This window comes from Canis lupus, chromosome 22 (genome assembly GCF_011100685.1).
Source record: "Canis lupus familiaris isolate Mischka breed German Shepherd chromosome 22, alternate assembly UU_Cfam_GSD_1.0, whole genome shotgun sequence".
NCBI classification, from domain to species: Eukaryota; Metazoa; Chordata; class Mammalia; order Carnivora; family Canidae; genus Canis; species Canis lupus.
The window spans coordinates 11190207-11207416 of NC_049243.1; the positions used below are offsets into that span (position 1 = coordinate 11190207).

At 36.4% G+C, this 17210-nt stretch overlaps 1 long non-coding RNA gene across 1 annotated transcript in view; it reads left to right on the top strand.

The window, feature by feature from the left end:
- Positions 1 to 707: 707 nt before the first annotated feature.
- The window catches only part of LOC111091830, a 50229-nt gene continuing 33726 nt past the window's right edge, over positions 708 to 17210 (top strand). Inside the window, exon 1 of the long non-coding RNA XR_005376300.1 lies at positions 708 to 849. This is a non-coding gene — a long non-coding RNA (uncharacterized LOC111091830). The remainder of the gene's footprint in view (positions 850 to 17210) is intronic.

Here is a 17210-nt window from a genome sequence, read left to right on the forward strand (position 1 = left end):
TGAGAATAGTAGAAAATGGGCTATGATGGGAAAAAGAAAAAAAAATAGGGAAGATTCTCAGAGATTACCACTAACCCTCTTTTAAGGAAACATATTAGCCGTCTTCTAAAGGTCCAGATAACTACAAGTATGTCATTCCCATGGGTAGAAATGACTTCATTAAGACTTGGATGATATTAGAGTTGGGTAATGCCATCTCAATGGAGAGTGCATGGAAAAATTACATATTAGTTGTAAGTTTATGAATATTTCAGTAATTTGAATACACTTTCCTTTTCCATAATACTCTCTATCGTTTCCATAATTAAGCATTAATAATTAAAGTTGGTCTTTGAAGATTTCCAATTATAGTATAAGGATTACAGAACTTTGCCATTACTATTCTTCCTTTGGTAAGTTGTTAAATAACCTACAAATGATTCGTTTTTAAGTACCAAATGTATTTTAAATAAATGCACTAGCAAAATATCTATTTGTATATTACTTGGGACTATCTGGGCAAGATACTTCTAAAAGATCTCAGCCCTTTATGGTTTTGAACGTGTCCATGTTTTCCAAATGACATCCCTCCTGCCAGGTACTTTCCCTTGCAATCTGCCTATTACCCCCCTAATTAACATCTTCTTCCTGACTTCTATCTCATCTTTCTTTTTTTTTTTTTTTAATTTTTATTTATTTATGATAGTCGCAGAGGGAGAAGCAGGCCCCATGCACCGGGAGCCCGACGTGGGATCCGATCCCGGGTCTCCAGGATCGCGCCCTGGGCCAAAGGCAGGCGCCAAACTGCTGCGCCACCCAGGGATCCCTATCTCATCTTTCAAAGGAATTTTTCTTGACCTTCCCAAGCAGGTTAAGTACAAACCACATCTTTACACTATCATGATACTTGTCATATTGATGTCTAATTGCTTATGCTTTTCTATTAGGTAATGAACCCCAGAACACAGAAACTCCTTTTTGTCTCAGTAGCCACTACTTATGCTTAGTACATAGTTGGCACTCAATAAATACTTGGAGGGACAAATGCATGATAAGCTTCTATTGTATTATATAAATGTTGTATCCCAGAAGTGATAAGAAAGCATTTTTCCCTTAGTAGTAGTTAATATCCTATTCATCTCACCTTCATATCTTATTTATTCATGTCTGTGTTCAACACACAATTGGAAATAATACATAGGCATTATATACACCATCATCTATAGTGGTAGTATTTCTGATCTTAGACAAAGAAAGGTGGAGCTCATTACTGTCATCATCAGCTATGGTACCTTGGGTAGGTCACTGAGCCATTCTGAGTTTATGCTTCCACATCTATCAACAGGATGATAATAGTATTCTCATGGTGGTTCTGAGGATGGAAAAGATGATTCTGATAATGGCTTTTAAATCACATCATGAAATATAAACCAGCATGATTATTACATTTCTGCTCATATTCAACCTAAGTATCACCAAGTAAAATATCGTTCAAAGCCTCAAGGAGCAGGACCTGCCTTAGAATTTATATGGAATATTATTCCCAATAATTACTTATATGCCCTTCATTGTTATCTTAACTGTTCCTACTGGATATTATATATGCTGCAACAGCTACACATTTCCATAGTATTATCTATTTCTGCCTTTGGTTCTGAATCTCTAATAACAAAGGTAGAATTAAGTATTAATAATTTTCTAACTAAATAAAACTTGGGGACTAATCATAGTTCTTTAGTTTTTAATGAGAATGGTTGGTCTTTAGATAGAGATGTGTTAAATAATCAGTTTACAAAGAACGTATTTACTAGGGAATGGATATGCACACCAGGCTTCCTTTCTAGGTATTCACTTTGCCAGCAGAATAATGATTCTGTCTTCCTCTTGCTTGAAGGAATATGGCTATGCCTCAAGCAGATTCATGCTGTTTAACTCTGCATATCTACTATCTGTGAAAGACAGTTTGGTCTCCAGAATGTTAACTCACATTTACAATGTTTGCAGGAGCTTGCAGTGCAGGAGTGAATCTTAAAAGAGACTTACTGCCACATTCACCACCCATCCTATTTAATAAAATGGAGCAGTGGAGGTATTTTAAAAGTCACATTTGTCTTCAAATCTGAAGGAAAACAACACATTTCTAAAAGCAGATGGCTTAAAGAGCAGAAGTAATTGCATAGGTCATTCACACAGATCTATGGAAAACTGTACCATACGTAGGTGTGGAAAAATTTTTTTCAGCTAATGTTCTTAATTTTTATTGACAATACTTTTGAAAGAAGATAGCAAAGTAAATCTTTCCAGATAGTGAAGTCAAATCTCACAGTGGGACAGAATTTTTCATCTCCAGATATACCAATAACATGGTCACAGTTTAACCCTGGCTAAAAGCAACAAAATTTTTAATTTTTTTTGTTTGGAGGTGAGTGTTGAAGTCATTCATATATTATAAATTGGAAAGGAATGGGGTTGAAACTTGGGAGGAAGTATATATTGATCTCAGGCATGGGAATGCTTAGTTTGGAGACTGAGTAATGATAAAGCCCTTGAAAGAACACTGTCACTGGTAGAAGCCTTTCAATAGTGCAGCTTCCACGTGGGAGACTTTCTAAAAACGTATTGTCCCTGAGGAAAAAAGTCAATTCCAACTTTTTCCTTCCAAGTTTCTAGACAAACCTAAACTACAGTCAATTTGGATGCATGAAAAGAGCTGCTAACAAAACAGCTTTTCTTCCATTCTGAATGTTCTATAATTGGAAATGTAAAGAGTAAAATAAGTTATTGCAGTGAAAACAATATGGTCATTGAGTCAGGGGAGGGGCAAGTTTATAGAAGGTGCTCAGAAAAGGACTATTTGGAAATATGACAATGGTATCTTAAAAGATGGGTAAGAGAAAGCCCTGTAGATAGGCTGTGTAAAGGTCCTGAGGGTGCAAATAATTTGTTCTGGATTTGGAACATAGTGAGAGGATGGACAGAAATAATGAGGTAGAAGCCTGATCTCCTAGGGCTTTAAAGCTATTATAACCAGTTAATTAAGAACTCTCAAAGCATAGTGGATAAACATAAAATTTTTATTTAAATCTGTCACTAGATTAAACCATGTTCTGGAAAATCCATTTCTTTCTGTTCCTAAGAGGTGTCTTTCTGGTCATACTTTATTAAAATCTGTCCAATCTACATTAAAACTTTCAGTCATACAAAGAAATGGATATACTCCATGCTCATGAATTGGAAGAATATTGTTAAAATGTCTACACTACGCAAAGCAATCCACATCTTTAACGCAATTCCTATCAAAATACCAACAGCATTTTTTCACAGAGCCATAACAAACCATCCAAAAATTTGTGTAGAACCACAAAAGACCTTGAATAGCCAAACCAATTCTGAAAAAGAAAGCTGGAGGCAACACAGTTGTGGACTTCAAGTTCTGTTATAAAGCTGTAGTAATCGGGTTGCCTGAGTGGCTCAGTGGTTGAGCGTCTGCCTTCGGCTCAGGGATCCCAGAGTCCTGGAATTAAGTCCAACATTGGGCTCCTTGAGTGGAGTCTGATTCTCCTATCCCTCTTCTCTCTCTGCCTCTCATGAATAAATAAATAAAATCTTTTTAAAAAAGCTGTAGTAATCAAAACAGTATGGTACTGGAACAAAAATAGACATATGGATCCATGGAATAGAACAGAAAAGCCAGAAGTGAATCCACAGTGATATGGTCAATTAATCTTCAATGAAACAGGAAAGAAAATCCCATGGAAAAAGAGATGTTATCTTCAACAAATGGCATTGGGAAAATGGAACAACCATATGCAAAAGAATAAAACTGGACCACCTTCTTAGACCACACACAAAAATGAATTCAAGATGGATTAAAGACCTAAATGTGAGACCTAAAACCATAAAAATCCTAAGAGAGAACACAGGCAGTAATTTCTTTGACACTGGCCATAGCAACTTTCTAGATATGTCTCCTGAGGCAAAGGAAACAAGAGCAAAAATAAACTATCTGGACTACATCAAAATGAAAAGCTTCTGCGCAGCAAAAGAAATAATCAACAAACCTAAAAGGCAGAAATCAGAAAAGGTATTTACAAATGACACATCTGACAAATGGTTAGTATCTAAAATATATAAAAACTTATAAAACTCAACACTCCAAAAATGAATAATCCAATTAAAATGGGTAGAAGACATGAATAGACATTTTTCCAAAGAAGACATCCAGATGACACATAAAAAGATGTTCAACATCACTGATCATCAGGTAAATGCAAATCAAACCTATAATGAGCTATCACCTCACACGTGCCAGAATGGCTGAAATAAACAACACAAGAAACAACAGGTATTGGCTAGGATGTGGAGAAAGGGGAACCCACATGTACTGTTGGTAGGAATGCAAACTGGTACAGCCACTGTGGGAAACAGTATGGAGATTTCTCAAAAAAGTGAAAAATAGAACTACCCTATGATCCAGCAATTGCAATTCTAGGCATTTACCCAAAGAAAGAATACAAAAATACTAATGTCAAGGGATACCTGCACCCCAGTGTTTATAGCAGCATTATCTACAATAGCCAAATTATGAAAATAGCCCATGTGTCCATTGACTGATGAATGGATAAAAAAAGAGTTCACACACACACAAAATGGAATATGACTCAGCCATAAAAAAGAATGAAATCTTGCCATATGCAAAGACATGGATGAAGCTAGAGAGTATAATGCCAAGAGAAATAAGTCAGTCCAAGAAAGAAAAATACCATGTGATTTCACTCATATGTGGAATTTATGAAACAAAACAAATGAGCACAGGGAAAAGGAGAGAGAGTCAAACCAAGAAACAGACCCTTAACTATAAAGAACAAACTAATGGGGCAGCCCAGGGGCTCAGCGGTTTAGCACCACCTTCAGTCCAGGGCCTGGTCCTGGAGTCCCGGGATCGAGTCCCACATTGGGCTCCCTGCATGGAGCCTGCTTCTCCCTCTGCCTGTGTCTTGGCCTCTCTCTGTGTGTCTCTCATGAATAAATAAACAAAATCTTAAAAAAAAAAAAAAAAGCAAACTGACGGTTACCAGAAGGGAGGTAGGTGAGGGGATAGATGAAATACGTGATGGGGGTTAAGGAAGTATACTTGTGATAAGTACAGTGATATCTGGGAGTATTGATTCACTATATTGTACATCTGAAACTAATTCACTACATGTTAACTGGAAGTTGAATAAAAACTAAAAACAACAACAACAACAACAACAAAACAAAACAAAAAACAAACCTTAACTAGGAGAAGGGGGGAGAAAACACTTTCAGTCATATATTTGAACCACATGTTTCAAAGTTCTAGCCCTTCTTTTTCCCAATGCTAGGAGGGTAGAGAGGGAGGGAAGTAGGTGAGGAATAAGGACAAATGGTCCTTACTTATTGCTGCATTTAGGTTTTAGGCCCCTTCCTGCCAATTCTCACTGTGTCTCTGACCTATACTGCTGGTCATCACCTTCTGTGTGGCAGGCACTCACATGCTGGCTCCTGCACGGCATGTGTGACAATTCTTTGGAGGCCTTTTGGGTCCTTCCCACTGCCCAGGTCTCTGATCTGGGAGTTCTGACTCCTGCTCAGCTGCCTGTTACCACCCACACTGGCAGTCCTGATGCTAGAGGATATGCATGCAGGCTCCTAGACTGCCAGCCAGCCATCACTCTGGTTATTTTCTCTACTGAGAAAGGCACAGGAGAAGGTCAGCAAGTTCACTGCCTAAACAGAAATCCAACTGGGAAACAGAATGCCAATGTTGCTTTGTGGCAACAACATCAGTGATTATCTTGCAGTCTCCCTATTATCTCTTTGTGGAGGTGGATGCCTTTCCCAGCAAGCAGAGCACTGTCTACAAGGCCAGTGATATTGGCTACCACCTGGCTTTCCTTACTCTTCTAAATATATACATTGAGGAGAGAATGGGGAAGTGGTGGCTGTTTTTGATACTTGGTGGCTCTGACAAAACTAAAAATAAACCAATAAAATTGAACTTAATATTCAATTAAACTTGGAAAATAATAGATTGACTATAGCATAGTAGTTAGGAGTATTATGGGTTTTGGAATAACTGGCCTATGTTCAAATTCTGGCTGCTGGATTTGCTAGTTGTCTACCCTTATATAAGCTAAAGTTCTAGTGCTTTAATCTCTAACTTGTAAATATGGGGAAATAATTATATTTATAGGGTTATTTAAAAATGTAGGTGGGTTAACCCCTCTAACACATACAAGGACTCAATGAGTCATAGTCCTTAATGAGTACTTTTATTAAGTACTTGAATTAATGGTAATTTTATGTGATCCCTCTGACTACTAAATGAAACACAGACTGGACAAGGAGAGCAGGGCAAGGATGGAAGCAGAGAGATCTTTAAGGCATCAGTGGAACCTTAAGTAAAACCTTACAAGAATTTGGAATAGAGTGGCACAGGTTGAAGTGTTGAAGTAGTCATTTTTATTATATGTTTCTAGGTATAGCTCTCAGGACTTGTTGAGGAATCTTTTATGGGGCTTGAGGAAAGGAATAAAGGATGGCTCTGACATTTTCAGCCTGAGAGCCTAGGAAAGCTCTTAGGTAGTTAAGGCCGTGGTGTTATATGAAATCAGATAATAATAAAAAAACAAAAATATATCAGAAAGAAAAAAAAAAAACCTAAATTGTCTTTATTCACCAATGATATAATGTTCTACAAGGGATTATTTAGATTCTACCATAGGGTATTAGATCTTAAGAAATGATGTAAATGTAACAAATCTAAATGAAGAAGAAATAATGTGTCCTATTGGCAGAATAATGGATCCTCAAATATGTCAATACCTAATATCTTCCTTTGAATATGTTGCCTTGCATGGGAAAAGAGACTTTGAAGATTGGATTAAAGTTGATGACATAGTGAGATTATCTTTGTGGGCCCAACCATTTGAGTCTTTAAAATCTGGGGATCTTTTCTGGCTGTATCAAAGAAAGATCACTTCTGGGAGGAGGGTATGGCAGCATGAGAAGGATCTGATGCCCACCGCTTGTTCCAAGATGTAGAGGTCTATGTACAAGAGGGGTCTCAGGGCTAAGGGTGGCCCCAATAACTAACATCCAGCAGGGAAACCAGCACTTCAGTCTCACAGCTGTATGGAATTAAATTCTGACAACACCCGGAAAAACAAGGAAATGGATTCTGTGGAGCCTACAGAAAGGAATAAAGCATGTCAACACCTTGATTTTAGCTTATGGAGACTCTCACCAGACTTCAGATCTACAGAAATTCAAAATAACTAATTTGTATTATTTTAAGCTACTAAACTGTTAGTAATTTGTTACAACAGCAAGAGAAAATACACATACCATAAAGTTTACCCATATTAAGTACACACTTTTTGACAGTAAATTTATAGATGTCACCACAATCCAGTTCTATCACTCCAAATAGATCCCATGTACTACTATTTGCAGTCATTCTCAGTGCTAACTCCAGCCCCAGGCAACCACTATCTGCTTAAATTTGTTTTTTTTTTTCTGAACATTTCATATGAATTATGTCTTTTGCATCTGACTTCTTTCACTTAATTCAATGTTTTTGAGGCTCCTTCATGTGTACTGTATATCAATATTTTGTTCCTTTTCATGACTAAGTAGTAGTCTATTATCTGGATAAACCACAATTTATCCCTTTATCACTTCATGGAGATACAGGGTTTTCAGATTTTTACTATTATGAATAAAGCTATGAACACAAGTCTTTGTGTGGACTTGGATTTCATTTCATGCAGACACCCAGGAGTGTAACTGCCAGGTCAGAAGATAAGTTTGTTGAGTTTTATTTTTAATATTTTATTTGCTTATTTGAGAGAGAAAGGTAGGGGCAGAGGGAGAGGGAGAAATAGGCTTCCCAGTGAGCAGGGAGCTCGATGCTGCCTGCGGGGCTTGATCTTAGGACCCTGGAATCATGAACTGAGGCAAAGGCAGATGCTTAACTGACTGAGCCACTTAGGTGTCCCTTAACTTTTTAAAAAATAATTCAAAGTGGCTGTACTGATTTACATTCTCATTAGCAATATATGGAGATTCTGATTTCTCCATATCTCCTTGCCTATTGATTATCTTCTTTTTTAACTGTAGCTCTTCCTAAGGGTATAAAGTGGTATTTCATATTATTTTAATTTGCATTTGCTGATGGCTATTGATGCTGAGCATTTTTTCATGTGCTTATTAGTCATTCATATACCTTTTTTAGTGAAATGTCTATTCAGTTTTTCATTTTTTTCTTCACTAATTTTTAATTGGATTTTTTATATTACTTTAGAAGAGTTCTTCACATAGACTGGATACAAATTGTAGTGATAAAATTGGATTTTCTCATGAAAATTATTTAGACACTTTTATCATACACATAACTAAAAATGGATCATATGCCAAAGTGTAAAGGTAACTATAAAACTTCTAGAAGAATATATAGAAGAAAATCTTTGTGAAGCTTATTTCAAGATAAAAAGAAAATATATGTAATTGATGACTTATATCACATATAAATATATACATAACATAAAGATATATATATATTATATTTATATATATATATATATATATAAATCATGTATATATGCTTCACACATATTTGTTCCTAATCTGTGACCTTTTATTAAGGGTATCTTTTGAAGCCAAACAGTTTTGTTTTGTCTTTAATGAAGTTCAGTTAATATTCACATTCTTTTATGTACCATTATTTTGGTATCATATCTAAGAATGCTTTGCTCTTTGGAAAAAAAAAAAAAAATCTGGGTTTTGATAGGGATTGTGTTGAACCCATAGATAAAACTGTGGAGAATTGTCATCTTCAGGATATTGATCTTTCCAACGCATATATATACATAGAATATTTCTCCATTTATTTTAGATATTTTAAATTTTCTTTTAGCAATGTTTTGTTTTCAGAGGTCTTGAACACTTTCTGATAAATTCATTCTCAAGTATTTTATTCTTTTTGATGTGATTCAGATATTGTTTTTTCTTAATTTCAGTTACAGAAGTCAAACATCCTTATAAAATGGATATTTGATCATTTGTAGGGGCAATGGGAAGAATACAGGGTTCTTGTTAATAACTAGGGTATCTTTGGAAAGTTATGTTAAAATTAGAATTTAAGAGATTGCATTTAAATTCAGATCTATACAGAAAATAACCTAAGCCAGTGGTGAAAATAAAGTAAAGCTAAAAGAAAGGAAATTGGAAACCAGAAATCTTTGCAGAAAAAGGAAAAAATGGCCAGGGATGGGTGAGTTGTGCAGGGCCTGGTAGAGACAAGTATGCTTTCCAAGAAAGCTTGAGGCAAATATCTACCTTATGCAGAGTGAACCAAAAATTAGATGTACTATTCAGAGCCATCACCTTCCCGGCCTATTTGAGGAGGACAAGGGTTGCTTATACAACTGAATGATTTAACAACAACAACAAAAAATTGGCATGATGAAATGTTTTAAGTAAGGTTTTTGACAAATAATCATATGCTTTCTTATATTTAGAGTTTTAATAAGTGCTTCTTGTATTTAATTTAATATATAGAAATTTGCAAAGGCTTGACTTATAGTTTTACAGTGAAGTAAAACTTCATAAATAAAAATACACACATTGACCTACTTTTGCTGAACATTTCCCAAATGGTATTGAGTTATGGTGAACGGTAAACATTAAATGAGGTAATATGGAGGGGGGCGGGGCAAGATGGCAGAGGGATAGGATCCTCAAGTAACATGTCCCCACCAACTTAGCTAGGTAACTTTCAAATTATCCTGAAAACCTACAAATTCGACCTGAGATTTAAAAAGAGAACAGCTAGAATGCTACAGAGAGGAGTTTGTGCTTCCAACAAGTACCACTCATATTTAGCCACTCTGCACTGAGCAAAATAACTAGAAAGAACAAACCACCACAAAATAAAGAATCAGAAACAGTACTCTCTGCCACAGAGTTATAGAATTTGGATTACAATTCAGAGTCATAAAGCCAATTCAGAAGCACAGTTATAAAGCTACTGGTGGCTCTGGAAAAAAGCATAAAGAATTCAAGAGACTTCATGACTGCAGAATTTAGATATGATCAGACCGAAAATTAAAAATCAATTAAATGAGATGCAATCCAAACTGGAGGTCCTAATGATGAGGGTTAATGAGGTAGAAGAAAGAGTGACATAGAAGACAAGTTTATGGCAAGGAAGGAAGCTGAGGAAAAAGAGAAAAACAATTAAAAGACCCTGAGGAAAGGTTAAGGAAAATAAATGACAGCCTCAGAAGGAAAAATCTACATGTAATTGGGGTTCTAGAGGGCACTGAAAGGGACAGAGGACCAGAAAGCATATTTGACCAAATCATAGCTGAGAACTTCCCTAATTTGGGGAGGGAAACAGGAATTCAGATTCAAAAGATAGAGAGATACCACCTAAAATCAATAAAAACCATTCAACACCTGGACGTTTAATAGTAAAACATGCAAATTCCAAAGATAAAGAGAAAATCCTTAACTTATATGGGGAGAAATATTAGATTAACAGCAGACAGAGACCTGGCAGGCCAGAAAGGGCTGGCAGGATATATTCAGGATTCTAAATCAAAAGAACATACAGCAAAGAATACTTTATCCAGCAAGGCTCTCATTCAGAATAGAAGGAGAGATAAAGAGCTTCCAAGATAGGCAGAAACTGAAAGAACACGTGACCACCAAGCCAGCTCTTCAAGAAATATTAAGGGGGACCCTGTAAAAGAAAGAGGGAGCCCAAAGAAATAATCCACAAAAACAGGGACTGAATAGTTATTATGTTGACACTAAATTGATATCTTTCAATAGTAACTCTGAACGCGAATGGGCTTAATGATCCCATCAAAAGACACAGGGTTTTCAGACTTGATAAAAAAGCAAGACTCCTCTATTTGCTGTCTACAAGAGACTCATTTTAGACCTAAGGATACCACCAGCCTGAAAATTAAAGATTGGAGAACCATTTATTATTCAAATTGTCCTCAAAAGAAAACAGGGGTAGCCATCCTCATATCAGATAAATTAAAGTTTATCCCGAAGACTGTAGTAAGAGATGAAGAGGGACACTGTATCGTACTTAAAGGATCTATCCAACAAGAGGACCTAACAGTCATGAATATATGCCCCTAATGTGGAAGCTGCCAAGAGTATCAATCAATTAATAACCAAAGTAAAGACATACTTAGATAATAATACACTAATACTGGGAGACTTCCATATGGCACTTTCTGCAAATGACAGATCTTCTAAGCACAACATCTACAAAGAAACAAGAGCTTTAAATGATACACTGTGCCAGATGGATTTCATAGATAAATACAGAACTTTACATCCAAATGCAACTGAATACACATTCTTCTCAAGTGCACCTGGAACTTTCTCCATAATAGACCACATACTGGGTCACAAATCAGGTCTTAACATACCACATACTGTGTCACAAATCAGGTCTTAACCTATACCAAAAGATTGGGATTGTCCCCTGCATATGTTCAGACCAAAATGCTTTGAAACTTGAACTCAATCTCAAGAAGAAATTAGGAAGAAATTCAAAAAAGTGGAGGTTAAAAAGCATCCTGCTAAAAGATGAAAGGGTCAACCAGGAAATTAGAGAAGAATTAAAAAGATGCATGGAAACTAGTGAGATTAAAGATACAACCATTCAAAATCTTTGGGATACAGCAAAAGCAGTCCTGAGAGGGAAATACATCACAATACAAGCATCCCTCAAAAAATTGGAAAAACTTCAAATACACAAGCTAAACTGGTATACTGCTAAAGGAACTGGAGAAAGAACAGCAAATAAAACCTACACCCAGCAGAAGAAGAGAGCTAATAAAGATCCCAGCAGAATGCAATGATATAAAGACCAGAAGAACTGTGGAACAGATCAACAAAACCAGGAGTTGGTTCTTTGAATGAATTAATATGATAGTTAAGCCATTAGCCAGCCTTTTAAAAACAAAAAAGACTCTAATTAATAAAATCATGAATGAAAAAGGAGATCACAACCAATACCAAGGAAATACAAACGATTTTAAAAACATATTATGAGCAGCCATACGCCAATAAATTAGGCAATCTAGAAGAAATGGACACATTTCTGGAAAACCGCAAACTACGAAAACTAGAACAGGAAGAAATAGAAAACCTGAACAGGCCAATAACCAGGGGAGATATTGAAGCAGTCGTCAAAAACCTCCCCAGACACAAAAGTCCAGGGTCAGATGACTTCCCAGGGGAATTCTATCAAACATTTAAAGAAGAAACAATACCTATTGTACTAAAGCTGTTCCAAAAGATAGAAAGGGATGGAATACTTCCAAACTCATTCTATGAGGCCAGCATCACCTTAATTCCAAAACCAAAGACCCCACCAAAAAGGAGAATTATACACCAATATCCCTGATGGACATGGATGCCAAAGTTATCAGCAAAATACTAGCCAATAGGAACCAACAATACATTAAGAAGATTACTCACCATGACCAAGTGGGATTTATCCCTGGGATGCAAGGCTGGTTCAACTCTCATAAAGCAATCAACGTGGGGATCCCTGGGTGGCGCAGCGGTTTGGCGCCTGCCTTTGGCCCAGAGCGCGATCCTGGAGACCCGGGATCGAATCCCACATCGGGCTCCTGGTGCATGGAGCCTGCTTCTCCCTCTGCCTATGTCTCTGCCTCTCTCTCTCTGTGACTATCATAAATAAATAAAAATTAAAAAAAAGCAATCAACGTGATAGATCATATCAACAAGAGAAAAAACGAGAACCATATGATCCTCTCAATAGATGCAGAGAAAGCATTTGACAAAATACAGCATCCATTCCTGATCAAAACTCTTTAGAGTATAGGGATAGAGAGAACGTTCCTCAAAATCTTAAAAGCCATCTACGAAAACCCCACAGCAAATATCATTCTCAATGGGAAACACTGGGAGCCTTTCCCCTAAGATCAGGAACATGACAGGTATGTCCACTCTCACAACTGCTATTCAACATAGTACTAGAAGTCCTAGCCTCAGCAAGCAGGCAAACAAAAAAAGAAAGAGAAAAAAAAGAAAAGAAAAGAAAAAAGAAAGAAAAGGCATTCCAATTGGCAAAGAAGTCAAACTCTCCCTCTTTGCAGATGACATGATACTGTACATAGAAAACCCAAAATACTCCACCCCAAGATTGCTAGAATTCATACAGCAATTCAGCAGTGTGGCAGGATACAAAATCGATGCCCAGAAATCAGTGGCATTTCTATACAGTAACAATGAGACAGAAGAAATAGAAATTAAGGAGTAAATCCCATTTACAATTGCACCCAAAAGCATAAGATACCTAGGAATAAACTCAACCAAAGAAGTAAAGGATCTCTATCCTAAAAACTACAGAACACGTCTGAAAGAAATTGAGGAAGACACAAAGAGATGGAAAAAAATATTCCATGCTCATGGATTGGAAGAATTAATATTGTGGAAATGTCAAGGCTACCCAGGGCAATTTACACATTTAATGCAATCCCTATTAAAATACCATGGACTTTCTTCAGAGAGTTGGGACAAATCCTCTTAAGATTTGTGTGGAATCAGAAAAGACTCAGAATAGCCAGAGGAATATTGAAAAAGATAACCATAGCTGGGGGCATCACAATGCCAGATCTCAAGTTGTACTACAAAGCTGTGATCATCAAGACAGTGTGGTACTGGCACAAAAACAGACACATAGATCAATAGAACAGAATAGAGAACCCAAAAATGCCCCTCAACTCTATGGTCAACTAACATTCAACAAAGCAAGAAAGACTATCCACTGAAAAAACAACAGTGTCTTCAATAAATTGTGCTGGGAAAGTTGGACAGCCCCATGCAGAAGAATGAAACTAGACCATTCTCTTACACCAGACACAAAGATAAACTCAAAATGGATGAAAGATCTAAATGTGAGACAAGAATCCATCAGAATCCTAGAGGAGAACACAGGCAACACCCTTTTTGAACTTGGCCACAGCAACTTCTTCCAAGATACATCTGGGAAGGCAAGGGAAACAAAACCAAAAATGAATTATTAGGACTAAATCAAGATAAAAAAGCTTCTGCACAGCAGAAGAAACAGTCAACAAAACTAAAAGACAACCTACAGAATGGGAGAAGATATTTGCAAATGACATATCAGATAAAGGGCTAGTATCCAAGATCTATAAAGAACTTATTTAACTCAACACCAAAGAAACGAACAATCCAATCATGAAATGGGCTAAAGACAAGGACAGAAATTTCACCAAAGAAGAGGTAGACATGGCCAACAAGCACATGACAAATGCTCTGCATCACTTGCCATCAGAGAAATACAAATCAAAACCACCATGAGATACCACCTCACACCAGTGAGAATGGGGAAAATTAACAAGACAGGAAACAACACATGTTGGAAAGGATGTGGAGAAAGGGGAACCCTCTTGCACTGTTGGTGGGAATGTGAACGGTACAGCCACTCCGGAAAACTGTGGAGGTTCCTCAAAGAGTTAAAAATAGAGCTACCCTATGACCCAGCAATTGCACTGCTGGGGATTTACCCCAAAGATACAGATGCAGTGAAACGCCGGGACACCTGCACCCCGATGTTTATAGCAGCAACGTCCACAATAGCCAAACTGTGGAAGGAGCTTCGGTGTCCATCGAAAAATGAATGGATAAAGAAGCTGTGGTCTATGTATACTGAATATGAATATGAATATGAATAGTCCTCAGCCATTAGAAATGACGAATACCCACCATTTGCTTCAACATGGATGGAACTGGAGGGTATTATGCTGAGTGAAGTAAGTCAGTCGGAAAAGGACAAACATTATATGGTCTCATTCATTTGGGGAATATAAAAAATAGTGGAAGGGAATGAAGGGGAAAGGAGAGAAAATGAGTGGGAAATATCAGAGAGAGTGATGGAACATGACAGACTCCTAACTCTGAGAAATGAACAAGAGGTGGTGGAAAGGGAGGTGGGCAGGGGGTTGGGGTGACTGGGTGACGGGCACTGAGAGGGGCACTTGATGGGATGAGCACTGGGTGTTATGGTATACGTTGGCAAATCGAACTCCAATAAAAAATATATACAGAAAAATGAGGTAATATGAAGCACAGTGCCAAAAATTTTGGCAAAAAATGTCAAAAATTTTAGTTTCCTGTTTCCTTCCCTTTATCATTCATATTCAGTATTTATTGAAAGTAAAATTATGCTAGACATTCAGAAAAGATGTTTCTTCTAAGTTATTTTTTATATTATGAAGGCAAAATTAAGATAAAAAATACCAACAGAAATTTCACAGTACGCATCCTACAAAAAGGACAAGAAAATGAGCCTGCAATTAGATAAAACTGCATCCCTTTCAATAATACAAGGAATTGTATTATTAAATATTCAAGATTATGTGCATTAGTGAGGACATAAACTCAAAGACATACCTTTTCACAGGACTTCTGACAGTAACTAACCATTAGAGAAACATTAAATGAAACACTGAAAGGGGAAAACAATTCAAGAAATGGACCAATTTGAGTAACTCAAAAGTACTGCTTTAGATGGCACATTTAGAGAACAAAAGACAAAAGAGAATCAGAAAGAAAAAAAATCGTTTCAAGATGAAGTGGCTACTGTCCATTGATTGAGAGGTCACACTTTAAATCATTTTGACAGCTGAGAGAGGAAGAAGAATATAGTTTTCCCAGGAGGTAGTTTTTAAAATGTTTTAAGTAACTTAATATAAAGAGAAGGACACCAAAGTTGAACCAGAAATGACTAAGAGGTTTAGTTGCAGAAAATGTGACCAACATATGACTAAATCCAAATAAAGAACACTTAAAACTGGGATCCAAAATACATGAAGGGAACAACTCCCTAACTTGGCATTTTCTGACTCCTCTGGAAACTAAATCTCCCTCTAGCAATATTCTGTCCTTCCGTTTAGTTTAAGTATAATCTTCTTTTTTCCAGCATGATCTGGGTTTATGACAAATTCTATTTTTTCTTAGCAGAGGCATTTATTAGATATATTGCTTATGACAAATTCTCTCAAGATTTCAACTGTAGCATCAAGAGCAACACCAAAACACACTTTGAGCCATTCTTCAATCCTCATTTTATAAATCCTAAATATGTAAATACTATCTATCAAATTTGCTGTATATTTTACAAAATGTATTAAAAGTGAATCAATAAAGTGAAGTATGATTTTCTTTTCATCTTACAAATTTATGATCAAAAAGGGTTAGCATTCATGTTATAGCTTGGCAGATTTTTTCTTGGTTTCATTTTGAAATGCTCAGTAGTCCTGCCACTTGAGCTTATGCCACATACAGAGAAACCTGAAGAAATTAAAGAATTGTCTGGATGATTCATGGAAATACCCAATTTTCATCTGAATTATACCTATGTCAATAAACATGACTAGCCATGAGTTCAGTTTATGCCACTTAACCTCATTAATGTTTTATTGGATTATAATTTTGTTTTTTAATTTTTATTTATTTATGATAGTCACAGAGAGAGAGAGAGAGGCAGAGACACAGGCAGAGGGAGAAGCAGGCTCCATGCACTGGGAGCCCGATGTGGGATTCGATCCCGGGTCTCCAGGATCGCGCCCTGGGCCAAAGGCAGGCGCCAAACCGCTGCACCACCCAGGGATCCCTTTATTGGATTATAAACTGTGATGATAATAAAAGTGATATAACAATAATTCCTATGTAAATTAAATGAGATGATACTTGGAGCATCCATAGCATAGTCAATAAACAGTAGTCATTTGGCAAATGGTGATAATAATAATAGATGTGCTATTAGTACTAGTAGTTCCAGTGAGAGTACTATTTGTAGCAGTTGTAGTAGCAAATTTAGCCTGGATTATAAATATATATATACATATATATATATATATATATATATATATATATTTAACTTTTTTTCTTGAACCTCAAGCTACATCAACTAATAAAAGAGTATCTTTATATGTGAATTGAAGAAAATAAATCATAATAATAATGGCCTTGATTTATCCTATTTTTAATCTATGACTGATATTTTACATGTACACTCTTTTATCTCCAAAAATAACCCCCAAGAAAATAAGTAGAATAGTTACAAATGGCTAACATATATATACTGGGCTTCATTTTGAAGAGGGATTATACAATTTACA